Here is a 20,789-nt window from a genome sequence, read left to right on the forward strand (position 1 = left end):
CAGGACAGCTAACCCCAACTGAAGTCCTGCGCGGCTTAAGCTCAATGACAGGCAAAGTATGCACTAGAAAAAGCCGGAGGGCCCACAAACGCCACGGTTCATTTGCAGGAAGGAAACAAATGTGTCTTTATGTGGGATTTTTACAGGAGGTCTGCCCAGCCAAATATCCAATTGAAGCATCTTCCAGATTTTGATTTAAAGTGTAACTTAATCCTTGTCTTGGCCACAAATTATAGAAGTGAGGGAAAAGATGGGGGGTGGTGAGGAAGGTGGAGTAGAGGGATGTTAGAAATAATTCTCTGTTGTCGATATTAAGGGACAAATTCGGGGCATTCAGTAAAAAAGACAGCTATTCCTTGCTTATACTCTGGTGATTTAGAGAAGGACCTCAGGGAACATTTGTTTTTCTTTGTTGTTTTTGTCGTTTGCTTGTTTTTTGTCTTTCCTTTTGATTAAGGCATTTGTGGTCTAGAAAAGAAGATTAAAGTAGGATCCGTTTACTTTATTTAGTTTGCCTCACAGACATGAAGTTTCAGAGTGGTAGGTGTCAAATATATTCTTACCTGTTGGGGAACTAACTGGAAGCAGGATTCTCAGGCAGGAGATCTGAGCAAAGATGTGTTACCCAGTCGGGGCTGTTTTATGTTTTTAGCCAGTGATAGGAGCTGGTGTGTTGATAAAGAGAAAGTATAGATGTCAAGTTTGGTTGGACTGGAAGGGTCTGTGCAACTTGCCCTTTAAGAGATGGTTCTTTCTGCCGTTGCTGGTTTGACAATGATGGAACCTTGTTAAAATGGGTTAAGCTATAACCCACTTAAATTGACAAAAAAAAAAAGTATAAAAATATTCAGACACTTTCATCATGGGACATGAGTAGTTTTTACCCTTTTAAGTTGCTACATAGTTGGTAGGGGTTTTTCCCTCATTTAAAAAGTATCATTCTGGGCTTCCCTGGTGGTGCAGTGGTTGGGGGTCTGCCTGCCGAGGCAGGGGACACGGGTTCGTGCCCCAGTCCGGGAAGATCCCACATGTGGTGGAGAGGCTGGGCCCGTGAGCCATGGCCGCTGAGCCTGCGCGTCTGGAGCCTGTGCTCCGCAACGGGAGAGGCCACAACAGTGAGAGGCACATGTACCGCAAATAAATAAATAAATAAATAAAAATAAAATAAAAAGTATCATCCAAATGTGTTTTATAACACATTTAATTTATAACACATATAATTTGGAAATTTTGTTTGTGACATGATCCTATGGATGGATTACTAGGAACTCAAGAAGTTGCTTATAACCATCCAATTGAACTGGTGGAAAAGGAGCAAGGTTTTTTGTCTGAGCTTCATTTCAACCCCTCCCAACAGTGCCCCTGCTTTGTTTACCTGCTGCTTTAAGGTGGTTCCATGAAAACTTTTATTTGGTAATCACAGGAGCTCTGCACACTGCCTCTCTGCTTGTGCAAATACATTCCTAAATCTGAGCTATTGTTTTGTCTTGCTCTGTTTACCTTGTCAATTTCTGTCATCATAGAAAAGGACAGAGGACAGGGGCAGGTTATTGAGGTTTCTTTAGTCTGAGATTTCTTTAGTCTGAAAGATCTGTTTCAAGAGTTTTCTAGCAAGTCTTCCATTCTTTGGACAATCACATGCCCATCTGTGAAATGGGCTTGAGATCCGACGAAAACATAATACCTCTCTCTGCCCTCTGGAAGCCTCTCAGTCATGGTGGTAAATATTTGAAAGGAAAAAAATTGTAATAGAGAATTAGCTAAGGGTCTCTTAGCAAGCTGTTCTCTTTGGGCCTGAGTTTAGAAACGTCGTAAGCACCTAAAAACTGTGTTACTTGTTGGTTTTTATTCATAAGCGCATTAGGAGAAAGCACATTTTAACTGCAGAGGGAAAGACAATACTTCTCGTAAACAAAACTCAGCTTTTGTAACCTAAGGAGTGACCTGGAGGAATGTGAGGGATCGACAGAAGGCCCTGGTTCTCCGGTGCAAAGTCATGGCTTCATGTTTAATTTAACAAAACATTAAACATTTCATGTTTAATTTAATGAAACATTAGAGCGCTAGGATTTGTCACCTTCATGCCACAATGTCTGAACTGAGGGATAGTTTCCGAATATATGTTCTTTCCGCAGAATTCACATGTGACACTGGAAATGTTTCACACCCAAAGACCCCTACTTTTTTCTAGGGCTCTTTTTTTCCCTCTGATCAAAGAAGGAGAAGCAAAAATGCAAGTAAAACAAGAAAAACACCACCACATTAGGCATGCACTACTAGTCTAGCTAATTTTAGGGGGGCTATTAGCAGGCGTTTAGGCAAATCTATTAACATTTAGCGTCAGCACAAATGCAATCACATTTCTACTTCTTGTGTTTCTGACAAAACAAGCACAAGGATCTTCAGGACAAGAAAAGAATGGATGGTGCCATCATTTGTTACATAGTAAACTTTTTATTTAACCCACTCAGATTTTTTTAATGAACTATTTAAGAAAGTGGGGTGAGTTATTTGGAAAAACTGAAAGAAGTGTATCCATTTGATAAAGATTATTACCAATGAAAGAGAAGAAACCCTTTGTATGGCATTGCTTGCCAGTACAGTCGTCTTTTCTTGGTGGGAAAAATGTGGTTGCTGGTTGATAATGCCACTTTGCCTTTGGCTTGTGATGGAAAATTTCCCTTTTTGTATTTCAAAGTGCTAAAATATAGATATGTCCTACCACTCTGTCCATATTTTGCAGATTGGTGGGGCTCTGTTTTCAACTGATGCTTTCGATGTTTAGCTCCTTTGGATAGAAAACAGGAATTTATGTTTGAGCCGTGAAGGTGATTACCAATTCATAAAACGAGTGTATATGTGTACAGATATGTATTTGTACAAACACGCAAACATATATACGCACACAACATACAGGCATACAAAAGCCCCACCCTCCCAAATATTGCCTCCATTCATTTGAATTATCTCTTGCCCCATTTCTGGAATGTTTTTATAAAACGCAACCAGCGTAGAATTTTGCGAGTACAGTATTTGGTTTTATGATGGCAGTAGTACAGATACGTTTCCGTGTTATCATAGACTCAGCCTGAATGTGTGTGCTTCCTTGTGCGCCTTGAAGTGGCTGAGACCAGATGCTTCAGCGAGAGATGTCCTATTAATGCAATTCAAAGGGACATATGGCAAGAGAAGAATCATTACGATGGTGACTGACCTGAAGAGCAAGTAGCTTTTTCACCTTAAAAAAAAAAATGGTTTTAACCCTCTCCTAAGTAGCAGTGAATACTTTCTTGAGTTGAATAATACATATTCTTTTTAACTCTCCTGGAGGTTGCATTCTGGAATGGGGGTGCAAAGGAGTAAAACCTGGACTGCTGGAGAGCCCTATTTCCTTTGGTGGGGACTGGGGAATCGGGAAGCCCCCTGGGCCATGGCAGGAAGAAGGGTCTGTGCTTACTCACCACCTGCTTACCAGGATGGCCTTTGGGTCTAAGGGCTGATTTCCAGCGGGGTGGGGTCGGCTTATCTTGGACTGCCTGGATGGCACCCTCTGTCCTCTTCCCCCAGCTGAGGAGGCATGCTGCATGTGGTACCCTCCTCTGGCCACCGTCCTTAACCCACAGGTGGCTCTCTTCCCTTCCAAAGGCCTCTTTTGAGGCCCGTCTCTATGCTGGCACTCTGACAGGCACCGAAAGGAAAAGCAAATGAGACACGGTCCCCAGCTTGAAAAAGCTCCTGTCTCATGGGGAAGGGCTGCCAACAAAATGGCAGAAAGCATAGACTTCGGTGCTGAGGAAGGAAAGCCTTGCACCGCGGCAGGCACCAGGTGGGTGCAGAAGAGAGGGCAGCCAGTCGTCAGCAAGAAGGTCAGGAAGGGCTTCGTAGAGGCCTTTGATCAAGAGAAGTAGCCTGGAAGGTTCCCCTGGAAGATGTGAGGCAGGGCCTTCTGGGCCCTGAAAGTGGCCAGCAGTTGGCAGATCAGGGAACTTCAGATACTCAGTCCAGGAAGGCCGGTACACAGAGCACAAGGAGGGCAAAGGATTGGACTAGAAAGATGGGCAGAGCTGAATGCCATTACATACCATCCAGTCTGGCCCACCACCTCAGAAGTGTTAAAGCAGCCAGGCCATTCATGGCAGTAAGCACAGCAAGGGCCGGACATGGGGGTTATGGGAGAGTCCCTAACGTTTGCAATTTCCACATCTAATTCAACTTAACTTAAAAAAAAAAAAAAAAAAATGCGCCGGCTGCCACTGTGTGGACCAAAGAATTCAATGTGAAGGTCCCAGATGGAGCCTGGGGGCTACGAGCTGGCATCCTTTGCATGTGGACCATAGGATGCCTGCAAAGGGATTTCTTTCTCTGGCTAAGATCCAACTTGCTTTTAATCTGGAAAGATTTTTTTAGAGGAGCTTTTACATATACATAAACAGTGTGTTTCGAGACACAGTGTCTCCAAAATTCTGTAATTTCCAAGCACTCTCACTTGAAAATCTGGTTGTTGGTGGTGGGGTGTTTATGTTTACTGGTGGATTTGCATGTATTTATATAATGATGGGTGTGTTCAGATTCCTTCACAGAATCAAAGCTTCTGGAGGTGGAATCAGAATCCAGGTTGAAATGCCGACTCTGTAGATAAAGATACACACAATTAGCCTGTCACAGCTAATGAGGGCTTTTTCGCTTAGCCCACGTTGTAAGAGGTTTGGGGGCTTTTTTTCCTTTGTCTTAAACTTTTTAATCTTCTCACTAGCAATTTAACTTTCTACCCTACGGTCATGGCAGAGATGGCTTTCTGTTAGAAAGCCCTAGCAGGTTCCGTGCTACCTTTTGAGAATGCAGCCCCCCACTGAGTGGGGTGGTGGAAGGGAGGCTGCAGGTGATCACCGTGACCTTGACTCTCTGCTACCACTTGACCCGCATCTGGCCCCAGTCCAGGAAGGACTGATGCTTCTGCGTGGCAGTCTTTTGGCTGCGTGTCCCAGGAAAGACTGGTCAGAGGATCCCATTCATCATATCAGAGGCTCTGCCTCCCAAATTGGCAGGGCTCCCTGTGCATTACGAGCCAGACTGGTGATGAGAAACCCGGGTGTGGGCCCTGGCTGCTTTGCTGGTTTTGAGGCAGGGCGCTGGCACTTGCGTTTGTTGAAGTGACTGAGCTCTCCGTGCCCTAATTTATGTCTGCAGAGTGGATGGTAATACTTCTCGTGGAAATAACGTTAATAATAATTGTTTAAAAAATTGGCCAAGGTATCGGCTCAAACCCTCGTCCCAGAAACCAGCCACAACTTCTGTGAGTTCCCCGGTTCCCTGGACTCCTGCTCACATTTCCTTCCCAACACCTGCACACTAGTGCCCGGGGTCTCAGTGGCCTATCACACCAGCACCTGTTCCTTTCTCTCCGCTCCATACTGATCCCATTGTAGAACTCGGCCCCTTTCCCCTGGCACGTGCAAAAAAGGAATCTCCAAGTAGCAAACAAACACACAGGCAAGCGCGGTGATCCACCCAAGACCTCTGTGCAGAGCAGACTGTACTCAGTTTGGGGAAGAGGAAGAGTTTCTTTCTCTCTCTCCCTCTCTCTTGACTGGCCATAAATTCAAGTGTTCCTCCCATTGTACTTACACAAAGCGGGTCAGCATTCCCCACCTCTGCCCCCAGAGCCAGTGCCCTTGGCAGTACATTGACAGACAGAAGCCAGTCTATTCCACACTTAGCCTTTCTCTCCATCCCGACAGGCTCTGCCAGAGGAAGACAGTAGTGTAGAGATGTATTTCCCCGCAGATCTGAATAATGCCAACCTCCAAGCCACCAAAAAGGGAAAGCTGCTATGTTTTTGTTTTAAATAAGAGTTTTTCGGACACATAACAGTGCATTATATATTTCATTATGCTTTTCAATGCCCTTCCCCCAGGGATGATTGATTGATTGATGATTGACTGATTGATTATAGAGGCAGTGTGGCCAAAAGGTAAGAGCACAGACTCTGGTGCTCTGTTCCCTTACTAGCTGTGTGACCCTGAGTGAGTTAAAGTTCTCTGAGCTCCAGGTAAATGAGGGATGATCATGGTACCTCTCTGATCCCCTTACGGGATTCAATGAGATATTATCTCAGAACCCGGCACATGCAATGCTTATTTGCTCTGTCTGTACTCATTTTCCTCGTTTCATTTTGATCTGAATTTTATGACAGGATTGTTCCCTTTATTTTCAAAGAAAGAAGAAGAATTTTGTTGAACTTGGTAGGGTGCTGGGATTCTGGCAGAACACACCTCAGCCCACCACGTGGAAACTGACACACAGTTACTGGCCTCCCTCTGTTCAAAACAGAAGCAGGCGGTTCTGCTGCTTTCCTGGGAGCAGGCTTTTGGGTTAGTGTCTGTTTCTCTGCAGTAACCATCTCTCCTACTGCTAACAAACCTGAGGTGGTTCAGAATAACTGGCCTTAGCAGAACTTTTTTTTCCAAGCAGAGTATTACTAGAAATGCAAACACTCAAAATTATCTCATTCCTCTTCGGTGGCAGAGAATCCCATTGTTCGCACTTGGTTTGCGTCCTCAGAGGGCGGGGCTGGCAGGGGGGCAAGGACAATTATGGCAACTAAATTTTAATCAACAGTTTCAGTGACAATATTGAATTAAAAAGTTACTAGTTACTAGTTAGAGCGCGGCTTAGCTCCTACACGGGCAAATCAGTCATTCTGTGGTGATTAATATCTATTCAGAACAGAGAATGTATTATGGATACTAAATTATCATAGGAATGAATGCAGTCTTTTTAAAGGGCTTAAAATATGTTAATAAATACAGTATTCCAGCACCTGCAGCTCAAGAAACTAAAGTCATTAAAGGTGGATATAATTGTATTTATTATTGCAGGGATCTAGGTGGGGGGAAAAACAGTTTAATGAGAATGAAAGAAACAGGGGTTCTTTATTTAGATCTTGTTACCTAAAGAAACTGTTCCCTTTGAGGAGGTATCTCATAGAACCGTTGAATTAGAAAACTATACAAAAGGTAAATTAGATACAATAATACTCTTAAGTTTTGTGCAATGAACTTCAGAGGTCCACTGGGGATATTGCTAAACTCTCCAATCCCTTCTCATTGAACTTGGCATGGGATTCAACGTCCTCCACCATACCTGTCACTCCCCCAGCTTCAGTTTCCACCCAAGAGCCCCACCCTCCTTGCAGTTTCTCAAACAGACCCAGCTCTTGCCCACCTCAGGGCCTTAGCACATGCTTTTACTTCAGCGTGATGTTTATTTTGCACCACTTCATTAGGACATCGCCAGCCTTGGTCCCAAACAAATTTTCATTACCAGTTCATTGAATCCTCACAACAGTCTAATGGACTAAATCCCATTGTCGTCCCCATTCTACACACAGGGAAATAAGTCAGAGAGAGGCCAAGGGCCTTGCCCTAGGTCCTGCTGACTTGAGGTCTTCTGCTTGCCACAAAGTTTTTGCTGCTGCTTTGTAGGGTTGGCCACTGCCATCCCTCAGCTCTCAGCTCAGATGCCGTCCCTGACAGCTTTATGTCAAGTCACCCTCCCCCATTTAATCTTTCAGGATCCAGTTTATCCTTTGCAGTACATATTAGCACAATTTAGAATGGTGGTATTGCACGTGTATTTTCAGTCATTTTCATTCTCTGGCACTACTGTCATGTCCATGAAGGCAGCAACTGTTTTTGTTTGATGCTGTATCCCCAGCCCTATTCAAGTGACTGACACTTAATAGGTACTAAATAAATATTTGTTTAATGGGCCCTTAAACTCATATGTTCACCATTTGCTGTCTGTAGCTAGGATAAATGATATTTTTCATCTGTCTATCCAGATAGATTGACAAATAGGTAACAAAATTTTTTTTTCAAATTTTCAAAAAAAGAAGATAACTTTCTTTTGTGAAAAACGGCAGCCTAGTATAACCATTTCTGTATTATATCTGCGTCCTTAGATATAAAAAGTTGGAAATGATGATTGAGAATAACTCCTGTCTGACAGGCAAGGAATCAGAGAAGCTGAGGAGCAGAAGCCACTTGCTCAAGCTGGGGAGGAGAAGCCACTTACGGAGGTGGTTAGGACAGGGTTCGAGAGCAAACCCCAGTGCTCTTGGCTCATGGTCCAGTGTTGTTTCTGCCCCTCTGCCTCGCTTACACATTGTGCTTGGCAGGTCAGGAGTGGTAGTTTGAAGCTCTCTTATTTTCTTAACTCTTGAGGGTGTTGGAGGTGAAAATTAACTGTCTGCCTATCCTTGTGGTGGAATGCATTGGAAATGCTATTTCCTGTTATGAAGTGGAAGAAGGAAAATAAACACACACACATTGTGTGGAATTAAAAATGGAGATCCTAACGCTATACATCACACCCTAGAGGAAGACACCAGCCTTAAAGAAGCTGTCTCATTTCTCTGGTTTGCCAGCTTGTTGGGGACATAATCTGGCTCCTAAAATCCCCAACACCATGATTTTTTACCATTTAGAAGCCGTGGATCGCACTGAGAATGTGATTAAACTTTTGAGCCATATGCCCAGAGAAAAGGAATATGGACAAACATGAAACATTTTGCACATCATTTCAAGGAGCTCATGGACACATTTTTGTCCATTTCATAGCTCTCTAGAGGCCCATGGATTCTAGTTTTAGAAGCCCTGGTAGCACATAGCACATAACAGTATTAGTTCATTAAAATAGCTAGTATTTATTAAGCTCTTATTATGTGTCAGACACCTGGCTCATTAGATAGATAGATATGCTTTATATATAAACTATACATATTATATGTGTACATTTTTTTTTTTACTTAGTCCTCAGGTATCACAATTGTTCCCATTTTACAGATGAGGAAGCTGAGGCTCAGAAAAGCTCAAGAAGCCAGAGCATATTGGAGCCTGGATTAGAACCCAGGTGATCTGATGCCATAGCCACATAAAAGCAGGCACAGGATGTTTTCATAAAGTAGGCCTTGACCAGCCTGTATGTGATGCCATGGTATATCCCATGGTAGAAAATAAGGGCTAAATAGGACACCTTCAGAGTGTCCATGAAGGCTACAGAGGGCTGAAGACTCCATATTTCAGGTCTTTCGTTTCCTCACGGAGAGGCAATCAGAATGGTTTCAGGGTACACCCTCTTACCAAGAAGTGCCTTCCACCCTCCTACATATTGGGAGGGTGGAAGGGGCTCCCAGGGTCTTGAACTGGCAGATCTTGTGGTTTTATTATAGCCCGTATTTAGATAACTTTCAGTTTGAGACTGTCTGCCGTCAGATGGGCAGGTGGGTCCTGTCTGAATGTGAAACCATCTTAGGAATGTTCAGAACTAACTGAATTTTGTCAGCACACTTTATAAGAGGCTATTAGTGTGAAGTGTATTCAATTATTTCCTGCTTTCCTCAAGAGAATAAACAGTGAACCCGTTAGAAGTTGCTTGAGAATATTCCTGTAACCATTTTTATTTAATTCCTTCTTTCTTTTTTAAAGGAGGCAAAATCATTTTTACTTAGACGTGGATGTCATTTATCAAGTTAGAACTAATAACTTTAATGAATTTGTATACTTCTGTTTCTTTTTCATTCGTTGGGCTTTATCTAGCCATTTTATCATGTAATTAATGTCCTAGGCACCAGCTTTGATCTAGACCCCTCGCTGGGCACTGAGAATTAAGAAGTGAATCAGATACAGTGTCTGGCCTCAGGGAGCTTACAGTCTAGTAGGAGAGGAGGCCATGTAAACAAATCTGTAGAATGTTGTAGCGCATGGTATACTGTGGAAGCAGCAGCGGGAATGGTCGGCTCGTGTTCAGAAGTTTATGCTGGCTACAAGCACAGACTTGGAGAAGCAGCTAAGAAAACTGTGTTCCATGGAATAAGGATTCTTAAACTTGAGTAGGCATCAGAATCCCTCAGAGGCCTTATTAGAAATGCAGCTTGATGGGCCCCAACCTGAGATTCTAATTCAGTGTGTATGGGGTTTGCATTTCTAACAGGTCCTTAGATGATGGTGATGCTGCTCTACTCGTCCAGGGAACGTACTTTGAGAACCCCTGTTCTAGCATTTCCAGAGGACAGATGGTATAGAAAATACTCATTATTGTTTCTAGGGTTTTACCCCCTAACTTAAAAATATTTTGTGCTCTTGTTACTGAGTCCAAGCTCATACTACTCACCACACAACAGGCCCATAAATTGAGAGACGAGGTTTTGGGGCAAGGAATAGGGACTGTATTCAGAAAGCCAGCAGGCTGAGAAAGATAGTGGACTCGTGTCCCAAAGAACCATCTTACCAGAGTTAGAATTCAGGCTTCTTTCATATTAGAAGGGGGGAGGGTATCAGTTGCGGCAAACTTCTTGGTGTCAGAATCCTTCTTTCTTACAGCTGTCCACATACATCAGGTCATGATGTTCCTATAAACCTCCAACGAGACAAATGTTACTCTCTGTTCTGCAACTTTTTATCTCTATAAGAATGGAAAAGTATTATACCTTTAAAGGTAGGAGCCTTGAGAATGGGCTATCCTGTATATTTTAGGCTATAGGTGACATTCTTAACTTGTAGCAAAAGCAATAGAATACAAGGTTAAAGTAAAAGAAACACGTGCAATATGGAGTCAGATTTGTTCTTCCCTATTATACTCTGTCTGTCCTCAGAGTTTCCTTATGAATGTGTGTGCTTCTGTTTTCTCCTTTGAAAGTGTAGCTCTGTAGTGTTCTGAAAGCTCTTTTTAAAGTGCCTGACTTTGACCTCTTATAGGAGGGAAGGGCAAGATACTAAGAAAAATGATAGGCCACTTGTATGAATCACGAGTTGTATGAATTCTTATGGATGTGAGGGTGTGAAGATGAGTTTCTTCTGAAACAACGGTCAGCACTGATTCTCACAAAATACTGTGGATGGACAATTAAATGAATAAGGTGGTCAAATTTCAGATCCACTCCTGTACATCTGCAGGTTGTCTTAGATCCTTTGGGGCCTATGTCATACTCCCAGAGGAATGAAAGAGAGAGACAAGAAACCAGCGAACACCAAGAAAGCCTAACACAGTGGCAGTACTGCAGCCTTTTCATAAACAGAGTCACGTTCCTGGCCAAATGTGATGGAAAATACGAACTCATGTCAGAAAACAATACCCAGTTCCTAGATTGATGATTCTTGCTCTTTTCCTTTATTCTTTTTGTTTTGCACAGGAAATAAGAACCTTGTGGACAGAAAGATCATCATTTGTCAATCCTTTGCAGCAATTTTCCTAACAGTTCTTTCAGCTCTAAATGCTTTTAAGCCTCTGTCAGTATCATATAATAACCTTAATGGGAGGGAAAAACAACAACAACAGTAACAACTATTTGCTGCATAAGAATGAATTGAGTGGCTCTCTCCTTCCTGGACCGCAGTGAAAATGATGGTCCATCCACATGTGGGTTTCCACATGCAGCTGTGCTGTTATTGTTTGTACATAGACCTTAAGTTGTCTGATTTTTATGTGTGTAGGCATGATGTCAATTGAGAGAGAGAATGGACCAAAAAACGTATATTTAGCATCTCAGAGACGAGACAAGTCAATAAACAGCTTGATTACTAATTCATTCAGGAACAAAAAAAAAAATGGCTTTCTGAACTGAAGGGACCAAATCCAATAGCTAACTGTTTGTCAGGGCAGTAATAATGGTATTTGTATCTCTTTTAATTGGCTTTAACCTTTCCCTTCATGTGTGCAGTATTAAAAAATTAAAGAGGAAAGTATTTAGAGGCATAGATTTATGGCGCTGCGTAGATTACATGCTTTTAATGAGGTCAGGACAATAAACCACCTGAGCAGAACCTGCTGCCCAGTGGTGAATTACTCCCTTTTACAATAGGTAGACAACAGCGAGTGTGTGGGTACACATGCACGCTCACAGGCGCATCTGTAGACCACGTGATGCTCAGCTTTGCTATTGAGCTAGCACAGTGTTTCCAGTTACAGGGAGGGTCAGGAAATTTTCAAAATCCAGAGCTGCAATATACCAGGTGAAAAGGTGAAACTTGCAGAATAAAATGCACAGTGTTTCTGTTAGATATTGACTCATTTACGTCTGTTTATGTACCAGTATAGATGGCTGGATGTATGGATGGATGCAAGGAAGGATGGAGAGGAGGAAAAGGAGGAGAGAGGACGGGAGGGAGGGAGAGAGGGAGGAAGGGAAAGAAATACACACGATACACAGATAATCTGGAAGGAGCACACAGTGGTGTGCTAGAGCTGGCTTGCACTGTCTTGTAAGAGCTGATTGTGTAACACCCTTTCCCAATTCCATCATATTCTTAGTTTAAAATTGCACATGGTGAAAGTATTTATTCCACAGAAAAAAGTAAATGCTTTTATAAGCCAGCGTTTTTTTTCTGGAGAGCCAATTGTTAAGCCCTTAGCAGCACACTGCAGGACATACAGCAAAGCGTTCAGAGTGGTTATATCTAGAAAGTGGGTTTACTACGAGAAGGAGGGGGAAATGAAGCAAGAGTGTTGGGAATGAGAAACGGGCATCCTTCCTCTTTATTTTATACATTTCTTTATTCCTTCCATTTTCATTAAGCATTTATTATTTTATAATATTAATAATTCCTTTTAAACATTTAATTTTAAAATTGGTTTACAAATATCATTGAAACTTTTTAAAACAAATACAGAAATAGAATTAGTCACCTTTACTTTGTAAGTCAGGTACAAAGCATTTGTACAAGGAAAAGCAATTCAGACAAGCGATAGAATCAAATAGTCAGAGGACTTAAGACTCAGCCAGAAGTGTGTCCTTTGGTGGTGAAAACTTCCTCCGTCTTCCAAATCAGAAGGAAAACAGAAGCACAAAGTGTGAATGTAGATTGGTCCAGGAGCGTGGAGTGTTTGCCGTCAGATCCCATCCCACAACAAATTCTAGTGATGAAAATCACATGGTGTACGTCCAAAGCTCATCTCCTCTTGTTGACCAATTGAGCCAAATCATACGATCTTTGCCTAATCAGTGACCTTGAGTTGGCAGTGTGAAACATTGCTAATGAGAAGAAAAGCACTCCAAACGGAGTTGAAACCCCACTGAAAATGTACCATCCATGGGGACCAGCCAGTTTGTCACCAACCAAAGTGATGGTGACACTTCCTTTTGTCACTTTGAGATGCTGAGATCTCTAGTCAACCTTGGTAAGGTGCAGAGTAAAGAAGTCTCACCGGGCTTCCCTGGTGGCGCAATGGTTGGGAGTCCGCCTGCCGATGCAGGGTTCGTGCCCGGTCCGGGAAGATCCCACATGCCGCGGAGGGGCTGGGGCCGTGAGCCATGGCCGCTGGGCCTGTGCGTCCGGAGCCTGTGCTCCACAACGGGAGACGCCACATCAGTGAGAGGCCCGCGTACCGAAAAAAAAAGTCTCACCGTTGCCCCCTCCTCTCCAAAGCCCTGTCGTTTGTCTCAGTTCTGTCTCCATGACAGCAACCAGCTCCAGGTGATATCCTACCAATGATCGAATTGCTCTTATTCCCACAGACTCTTACAAATGAAAGTCCCGCATCTAAAAGCCAACACTTGAACCATTCATGAAGACAGATGCTTGATATTATAAACATGTATTCATTCATTCAACACCTAATTCTTTTACTGACCAGGGTTCTTGGCCTCCTTAATCAATAGAAATTGATAGGAAGCCAGATAAGAAATACAGGCAAGGCTTTATTGGGGGCCCTGCTGCAGCAGGGGGGGGATGGAAAACAAGTAACAGGTTCCCTTGCTGGCTCGCTCGCTGAGAGGGTGTGAGCTGTTCCTTATATGAGGTGAGGATAGGGGTGTGTTGAGGGCTCGGGCCGGAGGGGTGAATTAGGTGGTTTGCCCACCGCTTTGGTGGTGTTTCTGCAGGGGGCATGTGCGGTACCCTGCTTTTGCTCCCAACACCCTGTTTTTGCTCCTGGCTCTTCAGGAATGTCAGTTGGGCTTTTTGGTCTCTTGGTATCTCGTTGCGCATAACTTGCCCCATCTGCACATGCACGCAGTTGTTTTTAGTCCCTTACGGTTTCTTTGTGTTCTGTTGCTGCTCGAGGAGACGTTTGTGCAGGTGCAAGCACTGCAGCAAAGGGTCCCAGGTCCCAGCCTGTCTCAGTTCTATGTGCCTGACACTGGGTTAGGTGTGGGGATACAATCGTAAACACATCAGACAAAGACCTGACTTACCTGAAGCTGACATCCCAGTCAATGGAGACAGACATAAATAGGTAAACCAATAAAAAATACCATCGCGTGAGTAACCTTTGAAAAACAATGAAATAAGGGCGTGTGATAGAGTAACAAGTACTTTATATCTTCGCTTTAGAGGGGAGAAAGGCAAAACATTTCTGGGAAAGTAAACTTTGAACTGAAATGGGAATGACAAGGAACAGCCAGCCATGTGTATGTAGATCGTGATATGAGATGTATGTCCTAAAGGCTCTTTTTTTAAAAAATTTTATTTATTTATTTATTTATGGCTGTGCTGGGTCTTCGTTTCCATGCGAGGGCTTTCTCTAGTTGCGGGGAGCGGGGACCACTCTTCATCGCGGTACGCGGGCCTCTCACTATCGCGGCCTCTTCCGTTGCGGAGCACAGGCTCCAGACGCGCAGCCTCAGTAGTTGCGGCTCACGGGCCCAGTTGCTCCGCGGCATGTGGGATCCTCCCAGACCGGGGCTCGAACCCGCGTCCCCGGCACCGGCAGGCAGATTCTCAACCACTGCGCCACCAGGGAAGCCCCTAAAGGCTCTTTACGGAGGTTTCTCTGCTCCCACTGTGGGTGCACCCACTTTTAAGACTGGGTGCAATGAAGGTCACTGTAGGTACTTGATTGCTTTCCTGGTAACTATCTCAAAGCAAGTTTACTGCTCCAAATACTTCTGAGAAATATTTAAAATGGGGATCATTTGTGTATGTGTAGCTGATGTCATGTCCTTAACTGACCCTGAGGAGGTTTACCTTTCAGTGTAGTGGAGAGCATGAAAGAAAGAAAGACAGGGCAGTCATAAGTTGAGATGTCATCAACAGTTGTAAATTGCATCTGTACAGTGTGAACAAAGAGACAGTGGTGTGTTGGAGGGGAATGTATGCAGACTTTGGATCAAGAAATATCTGGGTTCAAATGCCAGCACTGCCACTTAGTGTCACTCGCATGGTATGGACCCTCTCTGAGTACTCAGGGCCCTTGCCTGTCACATGGGGATATAAAAAGGCCCTCTTCACAGGGGGATGGTGAAAATGGAATAAGATCCTGTCTATAAAGCGCCTGGCTCAGAGCATCCTCCTGAAGCTTCCTTTTAGAGAAATTTCTGGAAATATTGCTGAACTGTGACTCACCAGAGTGAGACTTCCATTGCATGGGGACAGGGAGAGCCCATTCTTGCCTTTGCTTCAGTCTTTTTTTTTTTTTTTTTGGCTGTACGCGGGCCTCTCACCGCTGTGGCCTCTCCCGTTGCGGAGCACAGGCTCCAGACGCGCAGGCTCAGCGGCCATGGCTCACGGGCCCAGCCGCTCCGCGGCATGTGGGATCTTCCCGGACCGGGACACGAACCCGCGTCCCCTGCATCGGCAGGCGGAGTCTCAACCACTGCGCCACCAGGGAAGCCCCTGCTTCAGTCTTTATGTTGGGTGCAGCGCTGCAATTTGGGACTTGAAGTTGTAGCAAAGTGTACCAGATAGGGCAAGAAAATTGAGAATGCAGATGTCATTTTTTTGGCAGGATCCATCACAGAAGACAAAAGGGACATGTTATGGGTACTCAGCAAGAGAAAAACCCATTCCCTTAATATTTTATTTAGGAGTTACTCTCTGCCCTTCCCCTACCCGCTTCTCCTTCTCTCTTGCTTCTTTTAGTCCTTTTTGGTTCTCCCTGAAGCACCAGAAATAAAGCTCAGCTCGGAACCAACTGGTCAGAGTCCTTGAATCACATCCCATGTGCAGCGTGGTTTACACAGCAAATGGCATTGCCTGAGAATAGAATTGTAAGGACATGCATGAATGCTGACTCTAGTCCTAGGGGTAATGGAAGCTGCATGTGAATATAAAAATAAAAATTCAAAAACCTTGGGAAAAAATGAACATGACAGAAGCAGCAAGATGATGTTTTTACGTTTTCACCTTTAATTGACTAAAAATATCAATACAACATATTCCTTGGACAATCTCCCCAACCTCCCTCCCCTCTTTTTTAATGGGAGTGGGAAAGGGGTTTGGAGAAAGAATACTCACTGAATTGATAAAACAGTGGTTACCCCCGGGAAGTACAAGTGGAGGCGTAGAAAGGGCGTTATTTTTTATTTTAAACACATTCATCACTGCTTGATTTTGTTTTGAACCAGCCTGTACTACATTGTTAAATTAAGAACTGTACCTTTTTAAAAACCAGCCAGGAAGAGAGAAGAGTTACTGTCTACACAAGACAGCTACATTGTTTTTAAGTAAGTTTTATTAACAAGTGACAATTACTTTTTTATGATACATTTAAGATAGTGAATTATGAATGACTGAAAATCCCCTCCAGCCTAATTGGGAACCATTATGTCTGGTAATTGCCACTGATTTCTGCAAACAGTCATTTTTCTCTGGCCTGTTAACATAATTTGAATTTTTAATTGCCCTTCATAATTGTCTGTTGGAGCTAACAAACAGTCCCATTCACCAAAGGGTTTCAGACCAGGCATCACCCCCAGAGAGCTCATGCTGGAAACTCAAAGACCACTGGAGGACACTATTAGGACTTGGTGGATTGAAGAATTGAGGTGGCAGCCATGGTGACAAATGTGACACATCTTTTTTTTTTTTTCTCTTCTTTTGGTACGCTGGCCTCTCACTGTTGTGGCCTCTCCCGTTGCGGAGCGCAGGCTCCGGACGCGCAGGCCCAGCGGCCATGGCCCATTGGCCCAGCCGCTCCGCGGTATGTGGGATCCTCCCAGATCGGGGCACGAGCCTGCGTCCCCTGCATCGCAGGCGGACTCCCAACCATTGCGCCACCAGGGAAGCCCGTGACACATCTTTTTAAAGACCCACCGGGTTGATACATTTTCAGACTTCTGCATCATTGAGTTTGTCCGCTTTGTTTTGAAGCTACCTCACCAAAAAAAAAAAAAAAAAAGGAAGAATGTCACACTTTTGACAATTTTAACGAGGATTTCCATACCAGTACTTTATCTATTGCACTATAATAAGTGTGAACATTCTGAAAGAAGGGAAGAACATGTCCTGCCCCTTTTCCTATGTGAGTTTTTGTATAATTAACTCTGTGACATTAGAAAGGGACAGAATTCCCAGTAGAGATATATACATACCTTAATATATGTAGAATAACATACGTGTTAACTACAAAGGCATTTTATGTTCATTTTCTTAGGTTAAATAAATTCAGAAAAGTACAAAGAGAAAAATATGGAGAAAATTAACTATAATCCTACTAATAGTGTATAGTATATTTTTGTATAAATGCATACATATATGTATACTAGTGTTTATAATATATTTTCTCACATGATTTAATATTCTTTTAAGATACTATTTTTAAGGACTACATATGGTCCAACATATGGATTCACCATTGGTTATTGAAGTACTCCACTCCTGTTGGATATTTAGTTTCTCAGTTTTTAGCATTACAAAAAAGTGATGTGCATTTCCTATCCATCTCTGATAATCCCCTCAAGAAAATGTCCTAGCAGTTGAATATACCCTTGAATCACCCTCCAAAAAAGTTGAATTTCACGCTACACGCTCCGAGCAGCTTATGCGTGCTGAATTTCCAATACTTTTCCCAGCATTAGATATTAACCTTTATTAAAATATCGGTCCAGTTGCTAACTTAAAAAAAAAGCATCCCATCATTTTGTAAAGTTGCATTCATTTGATCGATAGTGAAGTCAAACATCTTTCTTCATCTAATTATTAATGTATGCTTGGATATGCCTTTGCGAACTCCATGTTCTTTCCCACGCTGGCCATTTTTCTGTTGGGGTGTACCTCCTTTTTTATTGACACAATCAAGATTTTCAATTCTTTAGGCTTTATTAAATCTGTGGAGATAGCGCTGCTTCAAAGCCACTAGGTTGTCAGTGCCAAGAAACAACGGACTATAGCTCAGAACACACAACTAGTTCAGGATCAATGGGAAGGAGGGGTTGGGTTTTTCTGCTACTGTCATGAACTCTTCCACATTTGCCATAGGTGGGAAGGGATCATTCATCTCTCAGTACAACATATGAAGCCATAAACAAAACTGCCTCAGGGGCCTCTGTCTTCCACCTCCCAGCCTTTGATTTGGTCCCCTCGACAAGTCCCAGTGAAGCCCCTTGGGAACCTGCACCTGTTTTAGTACTGAGGGAAACAGGAAATGCCCATCAGAAACATAGACTTGAGCCTCTATCTAAAATACTAAATCACAAGCACTACTCCCCGTACCAGATCGAAGGGTCCAGCATAAAGCAGTGTCTAATCAGTATATTGACGAGGAATCTGAAGCTTAATGATACAGGAGGAGCTACAGAAATAGTCCGCAATTCCAGTGAGAATATCTGATGACGGGACTCAAATCTCTTTCCAAAGTTGGGAGCTCCCGGGTCCATTGAAATACCTTTAAACAAGGGTTCCAGCGGAGATCTTTATGAGATTCACTCCGGGGCAGCCCATTTGCTGGTGTGAGAGCAAGTCCAAAGCTGAGACATTTGCCCTCACTGGAAAACTGTCACTACTACTGGAATGAATGCATTCCAAGTGGCCATGACCCTTCATAACTTTTCTAACGAGTTCAGCAGGAACATCAAGGAAGGGTGGGTACTAAATGAATTCCTGCAGAGAAGTTTCCAGGGCTCAGCATGTGCTGGTGGCTCTGAGGGGCGCATTTGTTATAAAAATAGAAGCAGTTTGTTATCAGTCCTGACCAAGTCCACTGCCTTCAAATCCGAAACTAAGTCTGTTGTTGTTGTTGTTGTTTATCATCTTTATTGGAGTATAATTGCTTTTTACAATGGTGTGTGAGTTGCTGCTGTATAACAAAGTGAATCAGCTATATTTATACATATATCCCCATATCTCCTCTCTCTAGGGTCTCCCTCCCACCCTCCCTATCCCACCCCTCTAGGTGGTCACAGAGCACCAAACTCATCTTCCCTGTGTTATGCGGCTGCTTCCCACTAGCTATCTGTTTTACATTTGGTAGTGTATATATGTCCATGCCATGCTCTCACTTCACCCCAGCTTACCCTTCCCCCTCCCCATGTCCTCAAGTCCATTCTCTATGTCTGCGTCTTTATTCCTGTCCAGCCCCTAGGTTCTTCAGAACCTTTTTTTTTTTAGATTCCATATATATGGAAGCAACCTAAGTGTCCATCGACAGATGAATGGATAAAGAAGATGTGGCACATATATACAATAGAATATTACTCAGCCATGAAAAGAAACGAAATTGAGTTATTTGTAGTGAGGTGGATGGACCTAGAGTCTGTCAGACAGAGTAAAGTAAGTCAGAAAGAGAGAAATACCGTACGCTAACACATATATATGGAATCTAGAAAACAAACAGTCTTATTACTCTTATTTCTTTCACGTCTCCAAGAAACTCCAACCATAGCCTGTTTTCCCATCTCAGCCTGTGCTTTGTATACTTTGCTTCAAACTTGCTCCTTGAAGAGGCCCTGGGAAATATCCTTCCTTCATCACCTAGACAGAGAGAACAAGTGTTGTATAGGTTTAAGGTAACATTACAAACCAGGGTTTCCAGCACTAACTTGGGCTTTCTTTTTAAAATTTAAATAGTACAGGAAGACTGCTTTGAGAAAAGTGCTTTCCTTTGAGGAAAATTATAGACACTGGGTGGCTGAGAGCTCAAGATCTAGAGTCAGAAACTGGCTTGAATTCTGGGTTTGCCACTTTCTAGGTTAAAGGTGGTGTTGTTAAGGATGTAGGGAAATAGGGTTGTGGTTAGAAGTAAATGAAATGACTTAAGCATACGGTACACCATCAGTAAGGGTTTCTGAGTACAGGCATGCCTTGGAGGCACTGTGAGTTCAGTTCCAGACCATCGCAATAAAGTGAATATCGCAATAAAGAGAGTCCCATGATTTTTTTGGTTTCCCAGTGCATATAAAAGATTCATTTACACCATAGTCTAGTAAGTGTGCAATAGCCTTATGTCTTAAAAAACACAATGTACATAGCTTAATTTAAAAATACTTGATTACTAAAAACTGCATGCCATCATCTGAGCCTTCAACAAGTTGTGATCTTTTTAGCTGGTGGAGGGTTTGAAATGTTGCACAAATCACCAGAATTTGGCACAGAGACATAAGTGAGCAAATGGTGCTGGAAAAAAATGTCCCCATAGACTTGCTCGACTCAGAATTACCACAAGACCTTCAGTTTGTACAAAATGCAATGTCTGTGAAGTGCAGTAAAATGAGGTATGCCTGTATTGTCTTCATTATTGTTAAAAGTTGATCAGAAGTATTGTATTCAACACTCAGGACATCTGTGGGGCTGGTGTTTATCTGTTTCCTCCACTTTTCAGTAACATCGATATTCCCAGCTGATTCTGGCAGGCCCAGTCCTGCTTTTTTTTGTGGAAATAGAAAGGAAAAATATGAGATGACTTAAAAGATGCCAGACGAATCTCTGCCCCGAAGCCAACTGTTTATTCAGCTCATTCAACTAACAAATAATTTCACTGGTGATTTATTGTTTTCCTCAGTGAAATTTTCCTTCATCCATCCATAATTAAAAAGGGTGCAGAGCAGTAAATCGGTGGCCCTGTCATGCAACATTTGT

At 43.1% G+C, this 20,789-nt stretch overlaps 1 protein-coding gene across 11 annotated transcripts in view; it reads left to right on the forward strand.

The window, feature by feature from the left end:
- Positions 1-20,789, forward strand: part of TENM2 (teneurin transmembrane protein 2) — a 3,844,234-nt gene that overhangs the window by 3,361,885 nt on the left and 461,560 nt on the right. The window lies entirely within an intron of this gene.

The sequence above is a fragment of the Kogia breviceps genome, chromosome 4 (assembly GCF_026419965.1).
Source record: "Kogia breviceps isolate mKogBre1 chromosome 4, mKogBre1 haplotype 1, whole genome shotgun sequence".
Classification (NCBI taxonomy): Eukaryota; Metazoa; Chordata; class Mammalia; order Artiodactyla; family Physeteridae; genus Kogia; species Kogia breviceps.